Here is a 24,552-nt window from a genome sequence, read left to right as displayed (position 1 = left end):
GCTCCGTAGCAACTAAGGAGTTGTAGTTGGTGAACTAAGTAGAGTCCAGACTTGGTGAAGTTTACAGTTTTACTTGAATAAACTTGCGTCATCAAAACAATACTTGAGCTTTCTCTTGGCTCCAGAAGTCTAAGGGTAAGGCCTCATGCACATGGACGTTTTTTTTTTGCGGTCCGCAAAAATGGTTTCCGTTGTTCCGTGATCCGTGTCCGTTTTTTCATCCGTGGGTCTTCCTTGATTTTTGGAGGATCCACGGACATGAAAAGTGAAAAAAAAAACTAAGTCAAGTTTGCATTAAAAATGATAGGAAAAACGGACACGGATCACCGACACGGATCACGGACGCGGATGACTATCTTGTGTGCATCCGTGATTTTTCACAGACCCATTGACTTGAATGGGTCCGTGAACCGTTGTCTGTGAAAAAAATAGGACAGGTCGTATTTTTTTCACGGACTCGAAAAACGGATCACGGACGCGGAAGCCAAACGGTGCATTTTCAGATTTTTCCACGGACCCATTGAAAGTCAATGGGTCGGCGAAAAAAAATGGAAAATGGAACAACGGCCGCGGATGCACACAACGGTCGTGTGCATGAGGCCTAAACTGGCAGGTAAACCTAAATTCTTTGCTTTATCTCTCTCCTGCTGTGCTAATATCTGGCTTCAGTCTAGTTACTGGACTTTCTAGCAGTTCTGGTACCGTTGAGCCTTTGGCTGTTGACCACTTTGTAATACTCTGTCTGTGAAGTGCCTGGAACCGGGGGGATTTACAAGCTGCTTTCCAGGGCACCTGCAGCACAAGGGAGGAACACTCCCCTCAATGTGCCATGTCTGGTCCCTTTGAACTCTAAAACTGAACTCACTATACAGCTCCTGCAATCCCTCCCTTGGTGGAAAGCAGGACTAGCCCACTTCTGCCCAAAAGGGGAGAGAATGGAATGGTAAGCTCCATTATGATTAAAGGTACTCTTCCAGATACACTGCGACCTTCTGGACAACCAGGCACAGTGCATGAAATATAATAAATAACAGTTACATAGCAATATTAGTATTAGAGGACGCGGAAATAAACACACAGATGACATTCTTTGCTAGCCATTAGAGACAGTAGCTAGGTGTAAGAATGGTAGCGGCCACTCTGGGGTACTACATAACTACTGGGGGCCCTACAGGTGGTATTGTAACTACTGGGGCACTATAAGGGCATTTTAACTACTGTGCATACTACAGTGGGAGATTTTAACTAGTGGGGGCACTATAGGGGACATTATTCCTACTGGTAGCACTATAGTGGGGTGTTAATACTGCTGAGGGCTCTATAGTAGGCCTTATTACTGTGTACGCTACTGAGGGAGCCTTATTACTACTGGGGATACTACAGGGAGCATAATTTCTACTAGAGAGAGGAATTAATTCTACTGGGTACACCATGATGAGCATTATTATTAGGCACACTATGAAGTAAACCAATACTAACAAGGGCACTCTTGGGGAGCAATATAATTATTTGTGCACTGTAAGGGGCATTATTTCTAAGGAGGGCACTGTGGTAAAGAATTATCGCTATTGGGGGGACTTTTATATTACTATGGGGGGAATATCTGTGTAGAACTGTTATTTCTGCTGTATAGTGTTTGGGGACATTGGGGAGCACAGTGGGAATAGTATTGAGGTTGTCAGCAGTATAACACTGTTGGGGCACCAGCGGATGGAGGCTGATGGAAAAATGTAGAACCTAAGATGTCTGTTTGCTAAACTCTGCAGAGACAAGACGTGGCTTAAAGAAGTTGTCAAGGGCTGAATGGAGAAGAGGAAAGAGAAGGTCTACGACAGAGGAGGTATCACCTGTGAGGACTGGATGTATGAGGTATGTGGTGTCATATAGTCCTGTATGTTTGTTAATGTAATAATTAAAAATATATATTTTATTGCTTATTGTTTTATTATATTTTATTCTATTCTATTATGTGTGTTTGTTTGTTTTATCCTGTTTGGTTACTTTGTTATTCAGATAATATATACTATGTTATAATATGGTATTACTGTAGGGCAACAATCAAATAAAAACAATATATCAAAAATCGCAGGCAAAATGCAGGAAACTCAATGCAGCACACAATGTATATTTGTTGTGGACATAAGATCCAGATATACCAATAGGAGAATCCACTCCATATTTTTGACCGACCCAAGAATATTTTGGAGGGAACACTATTATTTAAAGGGCATAGGCATTAGAGGGAAATCCACCACTGAAGAAGGAGCATGTTAAAAGCTCCAAAACGCGTTTGGTTTTAGGAGACCCTCATGCCTGACACACCTACACGGACTTAAAAATGGAGCTCTTCATACTTTCTCTTGAGCAACCGCCATTTAAACAATTGGAGTTCTCATGGTGACAAAACCATTCATCTGGATTCACCTATCTGTGTAACTTATCACATAGGAAACCAACGAACTCAGATACACCCCACAACGCAAGATAAACAGGAACTAGTAAGCTGTAATACACTCTACAATGCAAGGTGAGCAGGAGACAAGTGAGTTGCGTTACACTCCATATCCCGATGTGAGTAGCACCAGCGGTAAACTGCGATACACCCTACAGTACAGAGTGAACATCGCGAGGTAAGATTTGAATGTGCCGGAGAACACGTGGGACACCACAGCAGGCACTAGATTTCTTACCCTCACATTTAACCGTGAGTAACTAAGAGACTTTTTGCGCTATGGTATGCTGTATACACAATTGAGAATTAGACATTACCTACCGGCGCATCGGTTGCGGGGAGGTCCCGATACTGTGCAGCGTTGTCTGCGCTGATCTCACAAACCTGAAACAATAAGATCTGTCAATACTGTCTGCACTGATTTCACAAACCCAAAACAATAGGAACTGTTACTACTCGGTTTACTAACATCTTGGAGACATTCACTGGCGTCTCTAGCTTTAAAATTTTGGGGGGCACACTGGGGGCCAGGACAAAAGTAGGGGAGGGCAGCTATAACAACGATACATTTACACAAGTATGCTTAGAAATGCTGCGATACTTTACCCAATACCTAAAACCGCAATAGGGAAGAAAAACCCCAATCACTCAGATTTCAACATGTCCTAGCTGCCTGGGCATGCTGGAATTACTCCAATTCCAGCATCTACCGGCTGAGTCAGAGGTAAGTCCCCTTCTCTTTGTCACATGGCATGACCTGATAGTATCGCTATCGGCGAGCACCTGAAGCACTTGTACTCAGTATTAAAAAAAGATATTTAGTGCATTCCTATAAAAAATAACATAAAAAATAATGAATAAAACAATAACCTCCCACTGCAATTTTTAAAGAAAACAAAGAAACACAAGATACAAATTTTAGCTTTTGTTTTTACTGCAACTCGTAGTAAACAAAATGAACAACAATTGTCGTAAATACTTAGAGTGTATCTGTCACTTAATCTATAGTGGTTATACTGGCGACACTGTGTAGTAGGGGTTAACAAGTATATGCCAGGCATACCTTTGTTTGTAGGTTTGGATACTTCGCAATTTGATACTTTCCAATAAAACAAAACATGTTTTATAGCATCTCCATGACCAGTGCCAGAGTGACCAGGGGTCCGCAGCGGCTCTGTCCGCTGACATCGAGCCACTCTGCCTGGTGATTGACACACAGGGCTGCCATGGGCAGGGGGCACTGTGTGTCAATCACCAGGTGGAGCAGGCATGGCGTCAACAGAGGCGTTGTGGCCTGAGCGTAACAGACCCTGGGCCACGCCTGACACTTGGGTATGCTATAAAGCACTTTTTTTTAATAAAAAAAAGCATCCAGAACTATAAAAACAAAGGTATGCCTGGCAATGTCATATACTTGTTAACCCCTACTATATACACTGCGTGCAGAATTATTAGGCAAATGAGTATTTTGACCACATCATCCTCTTTATGCATGTTGTCTTACTCCAAGCTGTATAGGCTCGAAAGCCTACTACCAATTAAGCATATTAGGTGATGTGCATCTCTGTAATGAGAAGGGGTGTGGTCTAATGACATCAACACCCTATATCAGGTGTGCATAATTATTAGGCAACTTCCTTTCCTTTGGCAAAATGGGTCAAAAGAAGGACTTGACAGGCTCAGAAAAGTCAAAAATAGTGAGATATCTTGCAGAGGGATGCAGCACTCTTAAAATTGCAAAGCTTCTGAAGCCTGATCATCGAACAATCAAGCGTTTCATTCAAAATAGTCAACAGGGTCGCAAGAAGCGTGTGGAAAAACCAAGGCGCAAAATAACTGCCCATGAACTGAGAAAAGTCAAGCGTGCAGCTGCCAAGATGCCACTTGCCACCAGTTTGGCCATATTTCAGAGCTGCAACATCACTGGAGTGCCCAAAAGCACAAGGTGTGCAATACTCAGAGACATGGCCAAGGTAAGAAAGGCTGAAAGACGACCACCACTGAACAAGACACACAAGCTGAAACGTCAAGACTGGGCCAAGAAATATCTCAAGACTGATTTTTCTAAGGTTTTATGGACTGATGAAATGAGAGTGAGTCTTGATGGGCCAGATGGATGGGCCCGTGGCTGGATTGGTAAAGGGCAGAGAGCTCCAGTCCGACTCAGACGCCAGCAAGGTGGAGGTGGAGTACTGGTTTGGGCTGGTATCATCAAAGATGAGCTTGTGGGGCCTTTTCGGGTTGAGGATGGAGTCAAGCTCAACTCCCAGTCCTACTGCCAGTTTCTGGAAGACACCTTCTTCAAGCAGTGGTACAGGAAGAAGTCTGCATCCTTCAAGAAAAACATGATTTTCATGCAGGACAATGCTCCATCACACGCGTCCAAGTACTCCACAGCGTGGCTGGCAAGAAAGGGTATAAAAGAAGAAAATCTAATGACATGGCCTCCTTGTTCACCTGATCTGAACCCCATTGAGAACCTGTGGTCCATCATCAAATGTGAGATTTACAAGGAGGGAAAACAGTACACCTCTCTGAACAATGTCTGGGAGGCTGTGGTTGCTGCTGCACGCAATGTTGATGGTGAACAGATCAAAACACTGACAGAATCCATGGATGGCAGGCTTTTGAGTGTCCTTGCAAAGAAAGGTGGCTATATTGGTCACTGATTTGTTTTTGTTTTGTTTTTGAATGTCAGAAATGTAGATTTGTGAATGTTGAGATGTTATATTGGTTTCACTGGTAAAAATAAATAATTGAAATGGGTATATATTTGTTTTTTGTTAAGTTGCCTAATAATTATGCACAGTAATAGTCACCTGCACACACAGATATCCCCCTAAAATAGCTAAAACTAAAAACAAACTAAAAACTACTTCCAAAAATATTCAGCTTTGATATTAATGAGTTTTTTGGGTTCATTGAGAACATGGTTGTTGTTCAATAATAAAATTAATCCTCAAAAATACAACTTGCCTAATAATTCTGCACTCCCTGTAGTGTCGTCGGTTTAACCACTATATACAGGCACTTTAACTTTCAAGTATTACTGGATTAACAGACATTATAGAATAACAATTAAATAAGGAAACAGGTACACACTACAAAATAAAGTGTAACATCACAACAAACTACAAAAATGCAAGGTTATCCATTTACCGTAAACTGCAACAAAATGTGTCACTTAAATGCAGTCATTCACACTAATATAGGCTTAAGCGTGAGTTTTTATGGATTGATGCAAACCTGTTAACTACAAGATCCATATCTACTTTGGATGCAAGGCTTCACTCTATTGCCAATGTGGCTAGATCTGAAAGCCTTTCTTCAGTCATTGTTGTGCGTAGGAATGATTTTTATTAATTTTAGTGCAGAAAAGCTTCTTTCACGTGATGCACTGCTGACTGGCAAAACACAAGCTATTTTACACAATCTGTAAAGCTCAAGGAAAGGAACAGAGTACGGCTCCAGAAAGTTGGTGAACTCTAGAATTGTGTCCACTTTAAGGGCATTTGATGACTTTTTTCTTTGTAGGGTTAGCGAAGCCTGCTTCAGCTCAATATCCAAGTTTTCTATGTTGCATGCATAGAATTTGACCATTAGTAGCAATTTCTCAAAATGAAGAAAGGAATCAGATCGGGGATTCAAAGTCTATGACCTACAGTTTCAAAAATGACACTATTTCTTAAATGGAAAGGGGGCCGGCGATCTCGCTTCTTGGAAGGCGGCTCTAAAGAATCTACAGTGGGTGATGATATTCCACACTTCATGCTCAGCTTGATAGTTTCTGCCCACACACTTTCTATTGTTGCAGAATAAGCAGAAGCTTCAGGTTCACTCTCTGGATGGCGAACTTCTTCAAGCTCTTGTGTGACTGTTCGCACAAGGAGGACAGCTGATGCCAAGTCAAGATTTTTGGCTTGTAACATGCTAGAGAGAGTCTGGGTCCTTTTCAATATATTTTCAAAAAACACTAGTGCCATAATAAAACCAAAGTCAATGAACTGGCGAATGGATTTTGCCTCAACTGCTCTCTCAGTATGGGTTCCTTCAGCTAAAATATTAAGCGTTTCCAGAAGAGGGTCAAGCGTTTTAAGTACAGCATTGCAGGCCGCATGTTGGCATGTCCACCTTGTGTCACTTAGTTGCTTAAGCTGGATAGTTGGCTTGCTTGACATTTATTGTTGCACTTTACAAAATACTGAGTGAACTACTGAAGTACTGCAAAACACATACAGCTTTTCTAGTTTTACAAAAAACTCAGATGCTGACTGTACATTCTTTACAGTGTCCACAATGACCAGGTTGAGGTGGTGATTCATACAATGAATATAAAGTGCACAAGGTACCTCCTTTTTAATGCGTGCTTGCAAAAGCCTTGTCCAACACAGTCATTTTTGTCTATGCCTAAAGATGTTAGGACATGGAATATGCACTCACCTAAAGAATTATTAGGAACACCATACTAATACGGTGTTGGACCACCTTTTGCCTTCAGAACTGCCTAATTTTACGTGGCATTGATTCAACAAGATGCTGATAGCATTCTTTAGAAATGTTGGCCCATATTGATAGGATAGCATCTTGCAGTTGATGAAGATTTGAGGGATGCACATCCAGGGCACGAAGCTCCCGTTCCACCACATCCCAAAGATGCTCTATTGGGTTGAGATCTGGTGACTGTGGGGGCCATTTTAGTACAGTGAACTCATTGTCATGTTCAAGAAACCAATTTGAAATGATTTGAGCTTTGTGACATGGTGCATTATCCTGCCGGAAGTAGCCATCAGAAGATGGATACATGTTCTCATTCTGTTTACGCCAAATTCGGACTCTACCATTTGAATGTCTCAACAGAAATCGAGACTCATCAGACCAGGCAACATTTTTCCAGTCTTCAACAGTCCAATTTTGGTGAGCTCGTGCAAATTGTAGCCTCTTTTTCCTATTTGTAGTGGAGATGAGTGGTAGCCGGTGGGGTCTTCTGCTGTTGTAGCCCATCCGCCTCAATGTTGTGCGTGTTGTGGCTTCACAAATGCTTTGCTGCATACCTCGTTATTTCAGTCAACGTTGCTCTTCTATCAGCTTGAATCAGTCGGCCCATTCTCCTCTGACCTCTAGCATCCACAAGGCATTTTTGCCCACAGGACTGCCGCATACTGGATGTTTTTCCCTTTTCACACCATTCTTTGTAAACCCTAGAAATGGTTGTGCGTGAAAATCCCAGTAACTGAGCAGATTGTGAAATACTCAGACCAGCCTGTCTGGCACCAACAACCATGCCACGCTCAAAATTGCTTAAATCACCTTTCTTTCCCATTCTGACATTCAGTTTGGAGTTCAGGAGATTGTCTTTACCAGGACCACACCCCTAAATGCATTGAAGCAACTGCCATGTGATTGGTTGACTAGATAATTGCATTAATGAGAAATAGAACAGGTGTTCCTAATAATTCTTTAGGTGAGTGTATATCCTGTTAGAGATTCGGCATTAAGGCTATCTGCTGCATAAAATTTTAAAAAACGTTCATGGACTGTCTGATCATGAAAAAATCGTATTACGACAGACAGTTCTGTTTTACTTAGCTCTTTTGTTTCATCTGCAATGATGGAAAAGGGACTTCCTTTAATGCTCTGTGCAATACCTTCTCTAACAAGAGCAGCCATGATTGACAGCAGTTCATTCTGAATAGATGGGTGTAGATATCTTGCATTTCTTGGTCCACAATTTTTTTTTCTTACAATGCTGTCTTTTTCAGCAATTAAAGATAAAATTTCCCGAACATTCCCATGATTAATATTATCTGCATTGTACCGATGCTCTCGCTGGTCAATTTTGGTCTTGGCTGTTAGCAGCAAAACTTGTGCTATTGTTTTTAGATAATGCCTATTTTGGTTTACTTCTCTTGTATGAGCTTTAGTCAGATTCTTCATGATCAATGTATCTTGGGTTACACTTTTTTTTTTAAATCCTCCCATCTGACATATGAATCTTTGTGTGATGAAGACTTCTCATGCTTTAAAATTCCCTTTCCACTTTCAAGTGCATTTTTCCAGTTTGTGTACCCTATGTTGACAAATGGTACTTTTTTCACATGCCCATGGAGATACTTTGAGGTTGAAAAAAAATGGCATGGGAAACAGTACGCTGCATCCTGGGAAATAGAATACTCCAGCCATTCAAATGATTTAAACCACTGTGGTCGGAATGACCTGAAGCGCTCTCCCATTTTTTTTTTGAGGGATTTTTTTTAATACAGGCTGTCTTGGCCCTTCTGTGGTGCATCGGCTGATATCATCTGGTCCTTGCACCTTTGTTTTTTCACTGGTGGTAGCAGATGTTTCTTCTCTTTGTGGCAGTACGGCTTCACTGAAAACCTCTTCATAAGCACTGTGCTGGATATTGCTTTGTGAGGAGGTGCTTCCTTCTTCAATCTGGAATGAAGGTTCTTCATCATCATCATTATCATCTATTTTTTCAGCAGTGTTTCACTCATATTCAACTTCATCCTCAAGCTCTTCACATTCCTCAAACAAAGAAGAAGGACCAGGCTGACTTTTTTCCTGTTGTTGCTGCTCTTCAGCCTTCTTGGCCTTAACATTAAATACTGAATAAAATGAACGGATGTCCATTTTTAACTAATGAGTTAAATCTAAGAATTTTTTAAAAAACAAAGCATATTCTTATGGGACCCTTAACCAGAGTGACCTCACACGAGTATATAGAAATTTTGTGCCTACTTATTTACCTCATTTTATTCTAAACAAATGTTTTCAACAATGGACAAATATTGTATATACATACCGCGAAATACTACACATCTACCATGCCTATTGGAGACTCAGTCAGGTGTTTTGTTTTTATTTACACTATTCACCTTTCAGGATGATTTATATTTGGATAGTTCCAACAATTATGCACGCGGTCATACCACATTTTTTTGGGGAAAATGGGGAGTTAGTAAAAAATTTTATTTTGGGAGGGGTTTAATTATATATTTAAAACAAATAAATGTGTCCCCCATAGGGAACTTGCATGAGGAATCATTTGATTGCTCATAAAAAAAATTGCAGTACATATGTACTGCACTGATCAAGGAGATCTGCGCTCTATCAATAGCAGAGTCTAAGCAGCTATATAGGCCTAACAAAGGCCTCTGACTGCCATAACAACAGATCTGCTGCCTGCAATCGCATCGTAGGCAGTAGATTGCAACCATTGCACCACCAATAACATGAAAAAAGGCAGTTTAACCACCTCAGCTCCCCTACCTTAAACATCCTTAATGACCAGGCCACTTTTTACACTTCTGCACTACACTACTTTCACCGTTTATTGCTCGGTCATGCAACTTACCACATCCATATATAAATTTTTCTCAAAATTAATTGTTATACATGTCTTTGATAAAAAAAAATGTTTTGGTAAAAAAAAAAATGTTTGGGTAAAAGTTATAGCGTTTACCAACTATGGTACAAAAATGTGAATTTCCGCTTTTTGAAGCAGCTCTGACTTTCTGAGCACCTGTCATGTTTCCTGAGGTTATACAATGGCCAGACAGTACAAACACCCCACAAATGACCCCATTTCGGAAAGTAGACACCCTAAGGTATTCGCTGATGGGCATAGTGAGTTCATAGAACTTTTTATTTTTTGTCACAAGTTAGCGGAAAATGATGATTTTTTTTTTTTTTCTTACAAAGTCTCATATTCCACTAACTTGTGACAAAAAATAGAAACTTCCATGAACTCACTATGCCCATCACGAAATACCTTGGGGTGTCTTCTTTCTAAAATGGGGTCACTTGTGGGGTAGTTATACTGCCCTGGCATTTTAGGGGCCCAAATGCGTGCGAAGTAGTTTGAAATCAAAATCTGTAAAAAATGGCCGGTGAAATCCGAAAGGTGCTCTTTGGAATGTGGGCCCCTTTGCCCACCTAGGCTGCAAAAAAGTGTCACACATGTGGTATTGCCGTACTCAGGAGAAGTTGGGCAATGTGTTTTGGGGTGTCATTTTACATATATCCATGCTGGGTGAGAGAAATATCTTGGCAAAAGACAACTTTTCCCATTTTTTTATACAAAGATGGCATTTGACCAAGATATTTATCTCACCCAGCGTGGGTATATGTAAAATGACACCCCAAAACACATTGCCCAACTTCTCCTGAGTACGGCAATACCACATGTGTGACACTTTTTTGCAGCCTAGGTGGGCAAAGGGGCCCACATTCCAAAGAGCACCTTTAGGATTTCACAGGTCATTTTTTACACATTTTGATTTCAAACTACTTACCACACATTAGGGCCCCTAGAATTCCAGGGCAGTATAACTACCCCACAAGTGACCCCATTTAGGAAAGAAGACACCCCAAGGTATTCCGTGAGGGGCATGGCGAGTTCCTAGAATTTTTATTTTTTGTCACAAGTTAGCGGAAAATGATGATATTTTTTTTTTCTTACAAAGTCTCATATTCCACTAACTTGTGACAAAAAATAAAAACTTCCATGAACTCACTATGCCCATCACGAAATACCTTGGGGTGTCTTCTTTCCAAAATGGGGTCACTTGTGGGGTAGTTATATTGCCCTGGCATTCTAGGGGCCTTAATGTGTGGTAAGTAGTTTGAAATCAAAATGTGTAAAAAATGACCTATGAAATCCTAAAGGTGCTCTTTGGAATGTGGGCCCCTTTGCCCACCTAGGCTGCAAAAAAGTATCACACATGTGGTATTGCCGTACTCAGGAGAAGTTGGGCAATGTGTTTTGGGGTGTCATTTTACATATACCCATGCTGGGTGAGATAAATATCTTGGTCAATTGCCAACTTTGTATAAAAAAATGGGAAAAGTTGTCTTTTGCCAAGATATTTCTCTCACCCAGCATGGGTATATGTAAAATGAAAGTCTCCCTTTCCGCTAACTTGGGACAAAAATTTCAATCTTTCATGGACTCAATTTGCCCCTCAGCGAATGCCTTGGGGTGTCTATGTAACGGAACGCCTAGCACCCCGACCGGGTACCTCCGTTGATAAATGCTCCCAGTGCCTCCCGAGGACTCCAAGCACTCCGCTCGACACCGATACCACCACAGGAACCAGGAACAGCTCTAACAAGAGCTAGGAGTAATAGCCAGGGGAGTATAAAAGTATAGCAATCCCCACATACATGAGACGAGGCTCTATGTTGAGTGTAAAACAGGAACACTTTATTGAGGGCTACCCGCCCGTATTTATGCAGGTCCCCATCTGGTGTACACGCCCCTAGGGGACCAGAAGGAAGACTTTGACACAGGACAGATACGTAGCACTCAGGATACACGGACACAACACATCCCCACAATGCATCATGGTTTCCTCCTCTCTGCCCTGGAGACACCCGAGGAGTAATTCAATTATCTCTCAGGACAAAGGGAAATCGCCAATACACATGTGGATACAACAAGACAGGAATCACCACCCAAACACACAATGTCACACCCCCACAGCAAACACAGACATTTAACATATTCCCAGATAGCTCAAGTCTGAGTGCATATCATTAGGTGAATGGCACTCAGAATACACAAATACAATAAAATTAGCTATCTGGGTACCCTCACATAACAAACAATACAATTACACAGACAGATGGTTCTGTCACACACCTCAAAACCCCACATGTCCCCATATGGCTTGGATCTGAGCGCTCAGATGCCACAAACACAGTCAAATCACCATGGGGTTTAAGTTTTGCATGGGCTGATGAGAGGGCCCATAATCCTGGGGCAAGAGGCTGGCAACCAGGCCCCTCCAAAACCCAGTGGCGAGGTTATTTTCACCACACATCTCCCCCTCCCAGGGAAGACTAACCAGATACCAGACCTCACGCCGGTCGGTACCTGAGTTAGTCTGGCAGCCCACCCACAACCAAATACTGGACCTGTTGAATTTGGTAGCCTGTCTCTGTCCAGTGAGTCCACCAAGGTTATGTTGGTAGCTGGTACTCCCGGTCTCTGTGTTGCTCCCTGGCTTGGAGTGGAGGTTGCTTTGTGGGCAGGGATCAGCGGTACTCTGCCCTGGTGCCAGCGCTACCACGGAAGAAGCCTGGTTGGAGTCTGGTTGTTGGAGGGGGAGACCGACTGTCTCCCCTTTGGCTAAACAGCCCTGTTGCTGGGGGACAGGACCGACTGTCCCTACCCCCTGTGCTGTAAGTGCAGAGACCACGGTCCCATCTGCACTGTTGTGGGGCTTACTGTCTCCCCCTGGTGCGTTAAGCTGCCGCTGGGGAGAGGGGGTAACAAGCTCCTCTCCCATACATACTTCCAGCCGCTGGGGAGGGCGACCGACCGTCTCCGCTCCTAATACAGTGTCCTGCTGCTGGGGAAAGGAGACTTGTCTCTCTATTCCCTGCTGGACACTCTGCCGCTGGGGGACAGGACCGATTGTCTCTGCTCCCTGTAACTCCGCCTGCCGCTGGGGAATGGAGACTGGGCTCCCAATTCCCAATAAATCACACGGCCGCTGGGGAATGGAGACCGGGCTCCCAATTCCCTGTAAATCACCCAGCCGCTGGGGAATGGAGACTGGGCTCCCAATTCCCTGCAATTCACACTGCCAATAGGGAGAGGGGGTAACAAGCTCCTCTCCCATACATACTTCCAGCCTCTGGTGAGGGAGACCGACTGTTTCCGCTCCCAATACAGTGTCCTGTTGCTGGGGAAAGGAGACTGGGCTCTCTGTTCCCTGTAGGACACTCTGCCGCTGGAGGACAGGACCGACTGTCTCTGCCCCCTGTAACTCAGCCTGCCGCTGGGGAATGGAGACTGGGCTCCCAATTCCCTGCAGGAGCAGTGGGGAGACCTCGGTCCCATCTCCACCGGCCACCTGGGGTTCTTCCCAGTAAACATACACAATATCCTCCCAGCTGAAGGGCTCTGGACCTGGGTCTGACTTCTTGCTGTCCTGCTGAGCCTTCCCAATGGAGTGGAAGAGATCTCAGTAGTCCTGCTCCAGTTCCCACTCCAGGGTTGCTAGGTGAGCCAGGTCTTTCTCTACCTCATGGGGGTCATCCCAATCCTGCCTAGCCTCCCTCTCGTAGAAAATGTCCTGAAGTCTGGACTGTGCAGGGCTCCCGAAGTCAGGCTCTGCAAAGGACTCCCATAACAAGCCAGGACCATCAAACTCCTCTCCCTCTGGCTTGTCATGCTCAGGTGTCCAGGGTATATACTGTGCCATATACCACCAGAGTGCCTGGTAGGCATCCTCCAGCCATAGCTCCTGCCATACCCGGTGCTCTTTTTCTTTCACCCATTCCTCCAGGGGCTGCTCTCCCAGGAAGGGCATCCGCAGGGCCACTTGCTTCTGCAATCGCTGCTCTTCACTGAGGAGACTCTCGCCTCTCTGTTATTGTACATTATCCAGGGCCTGGTACCAGATGCCTTTTCTTAATGCATCCCGGCCATCCAGGTCTTCCTCACCGTATGCCACTGCTGGTTCCATCCTGCTGCTGTCAGGGTCGCTGTACTGGGACATGCGTTGCTCTCAAATTGTAATTCCAGGGAATGATGTTACTTTGTAGCTGTCCTTCTGGGCTGTGAGAATTATCCCGCTGCTTGCCACCAATGTAACAGATCTCCTAGTACCCCGACCGGGTACCTCCGTTGATAAATTCTCCCAGTGCCTCCCGAGGACTCCAAGCACTCCGCTCGACACCGATACCACCACAGGAACCAGGAACAGCTCTTACAAGAGCTAGGAGTAATAGCCAGGGGAGTATACAGGTATAGAAATACCCACACGCATGAGACGAGGCTCTATGTTGAGTGTAAAACAGGAACACTTTATTGAGGGCTACCCGCCCGTATTTATGCAGGTCCCCATCTGGTGTACACGCCCCCCTAGGGGACCAGAAGGAAGACTGTGACACAGGACAGATACATAGCACTCAGGATACACGGACACAACACATCCCCACAATGCATCATGGTTTCCTCCTCTCTGCCCTGGAGACACCCGAGGAGTAATTCAATTATCTCTCAGGACAAAGGGAAATCGCCAATACACATGTGGATACAACAAGACAGGAATCACCACCCAAACACACAATGTCACACCCCCACAGCAAACACAGACATTTAACATATTCCCAGATAGCTCAAGTCTGAGTGCATATCATTAGGTGAATGGCACTCAGAATACACAAATACAATAAAATTAGCTATCTGGGTACCCTCACATAACAAACAATACAATTACACAGACAGATGGTTCTGTCACACACCTCAAAACCCCACATGTCCCCATATGGCTTGGATCTGAGCGCTCAGATGCCACAAACACAGTCAAATCACCATGGGGTTTAAGTTTTGCATGGGCTGATGAGAGGGCCCATAATCCTGGGGCAAGAGGCTGGCAACCAGGCCCCTCCAAAACCCAGTGGCGAGGTTATTTTCGCCACAGTCTACTTTCCGAAATGGGGTCACATGTGGGGTATTTATACTGCCCTGGCATTTTAGGGGCCCTAAAGTGTGAGAAGAAGTCTGGAATATAAATGTCTAAAAAATTTTACGCATTTGGATTCCGTGAGGGGTATGGTGAGTTGATGTAAGATTTTATTTTTTGACACAAGTTAGTGGAATATGAGAATTTGTAAGGAAAAATAATAATAATAATTTCCGCTAACTTGGGCCAAAAAAATGTCTGAATGGAGCCTTACAGGGGGGTGATCAATGACAGGGGGGTGATCAATGACAGGGGGGTGATTAAGGAGTCTATATGGGGTGATCACCCCCCTGTAATTGATCACCCCCCTGTAAGGCTCCATTCAGACGTCTGTATGTTTTTTACGGATCCACGGATACATGGATCGGATCCGCAAAACACATACGGACGTCTGAATGGAGCCTTACATTGGGGTGATCAATGACAGGGGGGTGATCACCCCATATAGACTCCCTGATCACCCCCCTGTCATTGATCACCCCCCTGTAAGGCTCCATTCAGACGTCCGTATGTGTTTTGCGGATCCGATCCATGTATCCGTGGATCTGTAAAAAACATACGGACGTCTGAATGGAGCCTTACAGGGGGGTGATCAATGACAGGGGGGTGATCAATAACAGGAGGGTGATCAGGGAGTCTATATGGGGTGATCTCCCCCCTGTCATTGATCACCCCCCTGTAAGGCTCCTTTCAGATGTCCGTATGTGTTTTGCGGATCCGATCCATGTATCCGTGGATCCGTAAAAAACATACGGACGTCTGAATGGAGCCTTACAGTGGGGTGATCAATGACAGGGGGGTGATCAGGCAGTCTATATGGAGTGATCACCCCCCTGTAAGGCTCCAGTCAGACGTCTGTATGTGTTTTGCGGATCTGATCCATGTATCAGTGGATCCGTAAAAAACATACGGACGTCTGAATGGAGCCTTACAGGGGGGTGATCAATGACAGGGGGGTAATCAATGACAGGGGGGTTATCAGGGAGTCTATATGGGGTGATCACCCCCATCATTGATCACCCCCCTGTAAGGCTCCATTCAGACGTCCGTATGTGTTTTGCGGATCCTATCCATGTATCAGTGGATCCGTAAAAAACATACGGACGTCTGAATGGAGCCTTACAAGGGTGTGATCAATGACGGGGGGGTGATCAATGACAGGGGGGTGATCAGGGAGTCTATATGGGGTGATCAGGGGTTAATAAGGGGTTAATAAGTGACAGGGGGGGTGTAGTGTAGTGGTGTTTGGTGCTACTTATTACAGAGCTGCCTGTGTCCTCTGGTGGTCGATCCAAGCAAAAGGGACCACCAGAGGACCAGGTAGCAGGTATATTAGACGCTGTTATCAAAACAGCGTCTAATATACCTGTTAGGGGTTAAAAAAATCGCATCTCCAGCCTGCCAGTGAACGATCGCCGCTGGCAGGCTGGAGATCCACTCGCTTACCTTCCGATCCTGTGAACGCGCGCGCCTGTGTGCGCGCGTTCACAGGAAATCTCGCCTCTCGCGAGAGGACGCGTATATGCATCCAGGAGGAATAAATCGACCGCCTCCAGGACGCGTCGATGCGTTTGGCGGTCCGGAGGCGGTTAAATGCCTCTGTCAGTATTGACAGCAGCATCTAAATGGTTAATAGCCAACAGCGGAGATTGCTCTGCTCTGGGTATTAACAACAGCCCTCTGCTGTTGAAAACAGCCAGGTGCCGCTGGGTATGGAGCGGACTCAAGTACCAAGCCCTCTCCATACTCTCTTAAGGGCCCCATGATGTGTCTTCACATCATGGGTCGTTAAGGGTTTAAGACAATATCTGTAACAAAAATAGAGGCACAAATGAAATAGTGGAAAATTGTGTGCAAATATTACTCCTTAATAACTACTGTGTAAAGAATATCTTCAGTTTTATACATACCTTTGCAGTCTTCCCTTCTTTTCTGCAGGGGGCATCAAGCTCTTATGGGCTCACCACACTGAAGCTGAGCCTCACCCAACTGCCCTTTCACGATACAAGAGTTCGTGTCACAGGGTTTTATCTTGTGTTCTTTGGACCTTCAGCAATAATAAAAAAAAAAGTAAAAGTAAAAAAATAAATAATAATATATATATATATATATATATATATATATATACAGTACAGACCAAAAGTTTGGACACACCTTCTCATTCAAAGAGTTTTCTTTATTGTCATGACTATGAAGGCATCAAAACTATGAATTAACACATGTGGAATTATAAACATAACAAACAAGTGTGAAACAACTGAAAACATGTCATATTCTAGGTTCTTCAAAGTAGCCACCTTTTGCTTTCATTACTGCTTTGCACACTCTTGGCATTCTCTTGAAGAGCTTCAAGAGGTAGTCCCCTGAAATGGTCTTCCAACAGTCTTGAAGGAGTTCCCAGAGATGCTTAGCACTTTTTGGCACTTTTACCTTCACTCTGCGGTCCAGCTCACCCCAAACCATCTCGATTGGGTTCAGGTCCGGTGACTGTGGAGGCCAGGTCATCTGGCGCAGCACCCCATCACTCTCCTTCATGGTCAAATAGCCCTTACTTTCAAAGTTTCCCAATTTTTCGGCTGACTGACTGACCTTCATTTCTTAAAGTAATGATGGCCACTCGTTTTTCTTTACTTAGCTGCTTTTTTCTTGCCATAATACAAATTCTAACAGTCTATTCAGTAGGACTATGAGCTGTGTATCCACCTGACTTCTCCTCAACGCAACTGATGGTCCCAACCCCATTTATAAGGCAAGAAATCCCACTTATTAAACCTGACAGGGCACACCTGTGAAGTGAAAACCATTTTCAGGGGACTACCTCTTGAAGCTCATCAAGAGAATGCCAAGAGTGTGCAAAGCAGTAATCAAAGCAAAAGGTGGCTACTTTGAAGAACCTAGAATATGACATATTTTCAGTTGTTTCACACTTGTTTGTTATGTATATAATTCCACATGTGTTAATTCATAGTTTTGATGCCTTCAGTGTGAATCTACAATTTTCATAGTCATGAAAATAAAGAAAACTCTTTAAATGAGAAGGTGTGTCCAAACTTTTGGTCTGTACTGTATATATATACACATTTGAATAGCGTATACCTGTTTACAGTATAAGAGCAGGGGTTCCTGTCAAAATGATAGAAACAGGGGTTCCTGTCAAAGTGCAGAAACTCCTAAGTGCAAAAGGTGTGCCAACTCTAGCTGGGCCTGTGGCCATCTGCACTGCAGTATAGTATAACTGTCAGTATATTATGACAGTTCGCCTGTGAGATCCACTGGCTTCCTGTTGCCATGGCAACCAGCCAGGTTCTGCCACCGATATCGAGGTGCAGTAAGAATGCAGGACGTATGCATACGTCCAGTTGTATGAACATTGCAGCTGCAAGGACATATGCATACGTCCTGAAGCAGGAAGGGGTTAAAGGGTTTTTCCCATCTCATTAAGTTATATATATCCACAGTATAGGGGATAACAAGCAGATAGGTGGGAATCTGACTGCTGGAACCCCTGCCGATCCTGAGAATGTAGACATGCATAGGGAACGGATTGAGTGGTGGACACGCAGGTGCAGTCCGCACCATTCACTCCAGGCACATTTATGTCCCATTCTCAGGATTGGTGGGGGCCACAGTGGTTAGACCTCCATCTGCTGCTTTAGCTTATAGAGCAATGGTCTCCAAACTGTGGAGCTCCAGATATTGCAAAACTACAACTCCCAGCATGCCTGGACAGCCAACGGGAGTTATAGTTTACTGAGGGCAGGGATATGGCTGAATTCAGGAAAGCGCCCACAGCTGCTGGCCAAGTTCATAAGTACCCGAAGCTCCTAGCATTAAGTAATGCTGAGAGCATCAGATCATTATGACCTGTGGATGGCAGGGGGATCTGTGTATGGCACTGTTATGGAGGGGGATCTGTGGATGACACTGCTATTGGGGGGGATCTGTGGATGACACTTATGGGGGGGATCTGTGGATGACACTTATGGGGGGGATCTGTGAATGACACTGCTATGGGGGGATTTGTGGATGACACTTATGGAGGGGGATCTGTAGATGACACTTATGGAGGGGATCTGTGGATGACACTTATGGGGGGGATCTATGGATGACACTGCTATGGGGGGATCTGTGGATGACACTTATGGAGGGGGATCTGTGGATGACACTGCTATGGAGGAGGATCTGTGGATGACACTGCTATGGAGGGGGATCTGTGGATGACACATACCGTTTTATAGCATCTTATGCTATATGTGTCATCCACAGAACCACCCCATAACAGTGTCATCCCGGGATCCCCCTCCCTATAAGGCCCCATTAACATGTCCGCAATTTCGTTCTGCATTTTGCGTAACAGAATTGCGGACCCGCACTTCTGGGTCCGCAATTCCATTCCCCCCAAAAAAAAGAGGACCCGCACATTGCCGCTGTTGTGGACGTCTGAATGGAGCCTAACAGTGACATCCACAGAGTGCCACAGACACCCCCCCCCCCATAACAATGTCATCTACAGATCCCCCTACCTATAACAGTGTCATCCACAGATTCCCCCCCCCCCGTAACAGTGTCATGACATCCACAGACCCCCGATCCCCCGATCCCCCTCCCTATAACACTATAACAGTGTCATGCCATTCACAGATCCACCCCCCCCATAACAGTGTAATGAGTGACTCATGACCTCCACAGACCACAGATCACCCTCCCCACCGCTCACATTTGAACATTTCTCTAAACAGTAAAGTAAACACTGTAATAATCCAGGCTGCACAGACAGTAACTTTAACTTTTAAATCAGAAAGATTCAGGGGCCGCTCTCCTCTCAGAGTCAGATCTCTTCCCTCTAGTTAGACAGAGACTTAGTCAGGCAGTCACTACTTGTACCTTATATTATTAAGTTATTAACCTACACCACTAGGTCAGGCTCAGTCTCAGACCAGTCAGGCTGACTCTCAGCTGCCTTCAGCTAGCTGCAGTGCTTCTGCTTCGGTATCGGTACTCGGACGGTAGGGTAGGGTAGGGAAGGGTAGGGCCATGCCGTGATGCCACACTGTCTCTCTAGTCTCGACTGGGCCTGGCTGGCTTAGGCAACTACTTGAACTACAGGCAGTGGGTGGGCTGCACTGAGCGCTCACAGTGACGTCACGCGCCTGCCAGTAGTGAGTAGTTGAATGTTACCATATACTAGTAGTACTACCACGAGGCTCGAGCGGCGCGCTGATTTCTGCACAGCACTGCCACTGACTGGTCAGGTCCTGTGGACGTGGGGAGACTCAGATGTCCGGTAGGATAGTCCGGCCCTGCCGGCTGCCTGCAGCGCAGACCAAGTAGTGTCACACACACAGTGCACACCAAAATGAATGGGGGCATTTTAGTTGGGGGGGAACATGGGGGGCACAGCTTGATGTAGGGGGGCCGTGGTCCCCTCTGCCCCCCCCTTGGCGACGCCACTGGAGACATTTACCTTACAATAATATGGATGCATGATTGTACCACAGTATAGCAGCACCAACCAAAAAAATCAAAGTGGGTGCTAGCTCAAAGGGAAAAGCTTACCCAAAATGTATAATAGAAAAATAGAGCAGCACTCCAAAATTGCGGTAAAAAAGTGATGTTTTTATTCACCCATTGGTGACGCGACATGAAGCCTTTCTCAAGCAATGTGAACAATCCAAAGTAGACATATATATATAGTGTGAGGAAGTGACATCATCACATCAAAAGTGTTTTAAAAAAAAAACTGCTTTAACACATGCTGGCATGTACAGCAATATAAATACATCTAAATATTACAATTTATCAAAACAGCATGTGTAATGAATTCATAATACAATACAAAAGAACAATGGCATAAATATAAATAAATATAATTAGTACAAAATCAATGTGTACATAGAGTGCTATAAAATTGCTCCCAACATTAAATGGTTAAAAATTGTTGTTCCAATTCATTTGTGTGTGGGGAAAGGCAGGAACACATGATGGTGGGCGGAAGTAAAAACACATTCCAAGGCAACTTACACAACCCCATTACAGATCGACCGCTGTGCACGGCGCCCCCGATCCTCCAGTGCGCATGCTCCAGGCGGCGCATCATATCAGTATCATATAAAAGTGTCAAAGCAACCATGCGCAGGCGCAGTATTCAGTATTCCTCAGCAATCGCCATCTTGGAAAAGGTAAAACACAGGCGAAGCGCAACTGAAACACAGTGTCCCCACCTGTGTAAAATACCATTCAAACCATGGCGAAACCATACTGTTCACACATGAAGCACACTGTTGCTTATGGGATCATCTGTACCCAACCAAGGTTACTGTCAGGCATCAACTGTTGAATCACATACAGGGAGCACTGTGTGGGAGGAGCCGAGTCACCAGCAATTCCACACAGTGTTAACCCTGCTGACCCCGCAACATTATGAGGGATCTCCTCGTATCTTCACACTCATACTTAAGGAATCTGAACAACCGCATACTCGCAAGTAAATAACGCATGTAAAAAAGACGCCTAACAAATAAATCTGAGGTTGAAGTTGCGCTGATTGTGCATCACATCGTTCATCAATCATGTAGTACCTGATCATTCACCACCACAATCTGTATATAGAAATGAGAAAAAAAAGAGAGAAAAATAATTACTATAAATATATCCTCCATAGGTTGTAATGTAACTACTAAATTACAATATAACTCGAGGATAAAGACACAAGTGAAACATATAGGACCAGGCAAGCTAACTTCCTAAATTAAAGTCTGCATTAATTTAGGATGGGTATTTGGAAGTTAGCTTGCCCGGTCCAAGCTAACTAACTGATATGATGCGACGCCTGGAGCATGTGCACTGGAGGATCGGGGACGCTGTGCACAGCGGTCGATCTGTAATGGGGTTGTGTAAGTGTCACCGCCAGTTCTGTGAGAAGGTCTGGCAGACGTTCTTCTCTACCTCTTGTATGATGTTCTTTGTTTTGGTTTCACTTTCTCATCTCCTTTCTTTCTGCCAGGTGTCACTTATTTCGACTAATCGTCTTTCTTTATATTCCCTCCTATACTGCCTCACTTTGCGGTTTATACTACTTCCTGGATGAAGTGTTCACTGCTGGAGGCTGCGTCTGCTGTTTGTTCAGATAAGTCTTTCACTTTATTGTGTTTCCTTGCTGGCTTGATTCTAGGTGACCCTGACTCCGTCTGTATTAAGTGCAGGGAGCCAGTGGTCGTGTCCCCTCACTATTATAGAGTTTTCAGGTGTAACACAGTCTTAGGTACGTGGGCATGCAATCGTCTACCATACAGACCCTTGCATGTGCATAGCAGTCAGGGAGAGCTCTTAGGATTTTATAGGGCTCACCTATAAGCTCCTTAGTTTGGGATCAAGCCAGTCGCTTATTTATTTATATGTTCCAGCTATCTGCTAACTTCATCCGTGACATTATAAACCGCCATAACCGTCTTAAGCATGGATCTGGTTTCAGCCTTCATTGACCGCATGCAAGGTCTTTCGCTGGAGGTAGCAGATCTCCGTAAAACTGTGTCTCAGTTTCAGGTGACCGGTTCTGCTGGCGTTCATGGAGTTTGTTCCGAGCCTAAGATCTCGCTCCCGGATACGTTCTCCGGGGGTAGTGAGAATTTTGTTCGCTTTAGAGAGGCTTGCAAACTTCATTTTTGCCTACTTCCCCATTCCTCTGGTGATGAGGAGCAGAGGGTGGGGATCATCATCTCACTGCTCAGGGATAACGCTCAGTCTTGGGCCTTTTTGCTGCCGGTGGGGGTACGGCCCCTCCGATCGGTGGATGAATTTTTTGTAGCCCTGGGGCAGATATATGATGACCCGGATCGTATTGCTCTGGCTGAATCTAAACTGCGTCTTTTATGCCAGGTTAAACAGTCCGCAGAGATATATTGTTCTGAATTTCGGAGATGGGCAGCTGATACTGGTTGGAATGATGCTGCACTCCGAAGTCAATTTTGCCATGGTCTTTCAGAAAGATTGAAAGATGCATTCGCTTTTCATGAGAGACCAGCATCGTTAGATTCAGCCATGTCTCTAGCTGTTCATATTGACAGGCGTCTTAGAGAGAGAGAGGAGACTACTCTTTCCTGTCATATTCAGCCCAAGGACAGTGGGGCTGTCTCATTCAGTGCACAAGGGTCTCAGTCTGTCTCAATCACCTCTGAGGAGGAGGCCATGCAGCTGGGTTTGCTTGCCTCTGATAGTAGAGGATTCAGCTCTCAGAGGAGGGTTTGTTTCTGTTGTGGGGGTATAAATCATTTGGCTAATGTTTGCCCCTCTAGGAGATTCATGGAGTTTTCTGAGGGTAATAAAAACAAAACAAAACAAAACAAAAAACTCTAAAAACTTTCCATTTGCTACTATTGGCAAGGTTGATGCGGAAATTGAAGGTTTGCCGTTTGCTTGTAGTTCTCGTTTTCTCCTACCTGCCAGGGTGGCGCTAGACAGCAAGAACATTGTTTGTGAGATTTTTGTAGATAGTGGAGCAGCTGTCAATCTCATTGATAATCAATTTGCAACAACGCATGGTTTCCAGGTATGCACTTTGGAAAAGGATATACCTGTTTTTGTTATCGATTCCGCTCCACTTTCTCAAAGATCGTTAAAGGGCATAGTTCACAATATCCGATTGACTGTGGGTGATGCTCATGTTGAGGATACGTCATGTTTCGTCTTAAGCGGATTACCTACTCCTCTAGTGTTGGGGCTACCCTGGCTCACTAAACATAACCCCACCATTGATTGGCAAGCAAGGCAAATAAATGGTTGGAGTGAGTTTTGCAGAGAGAATTGCCTCACGGCATCTCTTTCAGAGGTTTCTACCAAGACTGTGCCATCTTTTCTCTCCGAATTTTCTGATGTATTTTCCGAGAGTGGTGTCCAGGAGTTGCCCCCTCACCGTGAGTACGACTGCCCTATTAATCTCATCCCAGGCGCCAAGCTGCCAAAATCACGACTATACAATCTCTCCCAACCTAAAAGAGTCGCTATGCGTACTTATATCTCTGAGAGCCTGAGAAAGGGACACATCCGACCCTCGAAGTCACCTGTTGCCGCTGTATTTTTTTTTGTTAAAGGGTTTCTACCACTTTGTTTTCACATAATTAGCTTTCAGACACTAGCGATCCGCTAGTGTCTGCTCTACCAAACCATCCTAATATAATAGCTTTTGGGGCAGCCGTTTCGCAAAAAAAAGAACTTATATTGATATGCTAATGAGCCTCTAGGTGCTATGGGGGCGTCATTAGCACCTAGAGGCTCGGTCTGCCTTCACAAAATGCCGCCGCCCAGCGCGTCCCTCCAGCCCGCCCATCTCCTCCGGAATGCGATCCTCCCTGTGAGCGTATGTATTCGGCGCATGCGCAGTGAATGTCTGACCGCTTTCTGCACAGACATCTCCACTGCGCCTGTTCCTCGGAGGTGTATGACGACATCGACCCAGGCGCAGTGGAAATGTCTGAGCAGGAAAGCGGTCAGACATTCACTGCGCATGCGCCGAATACATACGCTCACAGGGAGGATCGCATTCCTGGAGGAGACTGGCGGGCTGGAGTGATGCACTGGGTGGCGGCATTTTGTGAAGGTAGACCGAGCCTCTAGGTGCTAATG

Source organism: Bufo bufo, chromosome 5 (genome assembly GCF_905171765.1).
Source record: "Bufo bufo chromosome 5, aBufBuf1.1, whole genome shotgun sequence".
NCBI classification, from domain to species: Eukaryota; Metazoa; Chordata; class Amphibia; order Anura; family Bufonidae; genus Bufo; species Bufo bufo.
Note: the sequence above shows the minus strand (reverse complement) of the source record.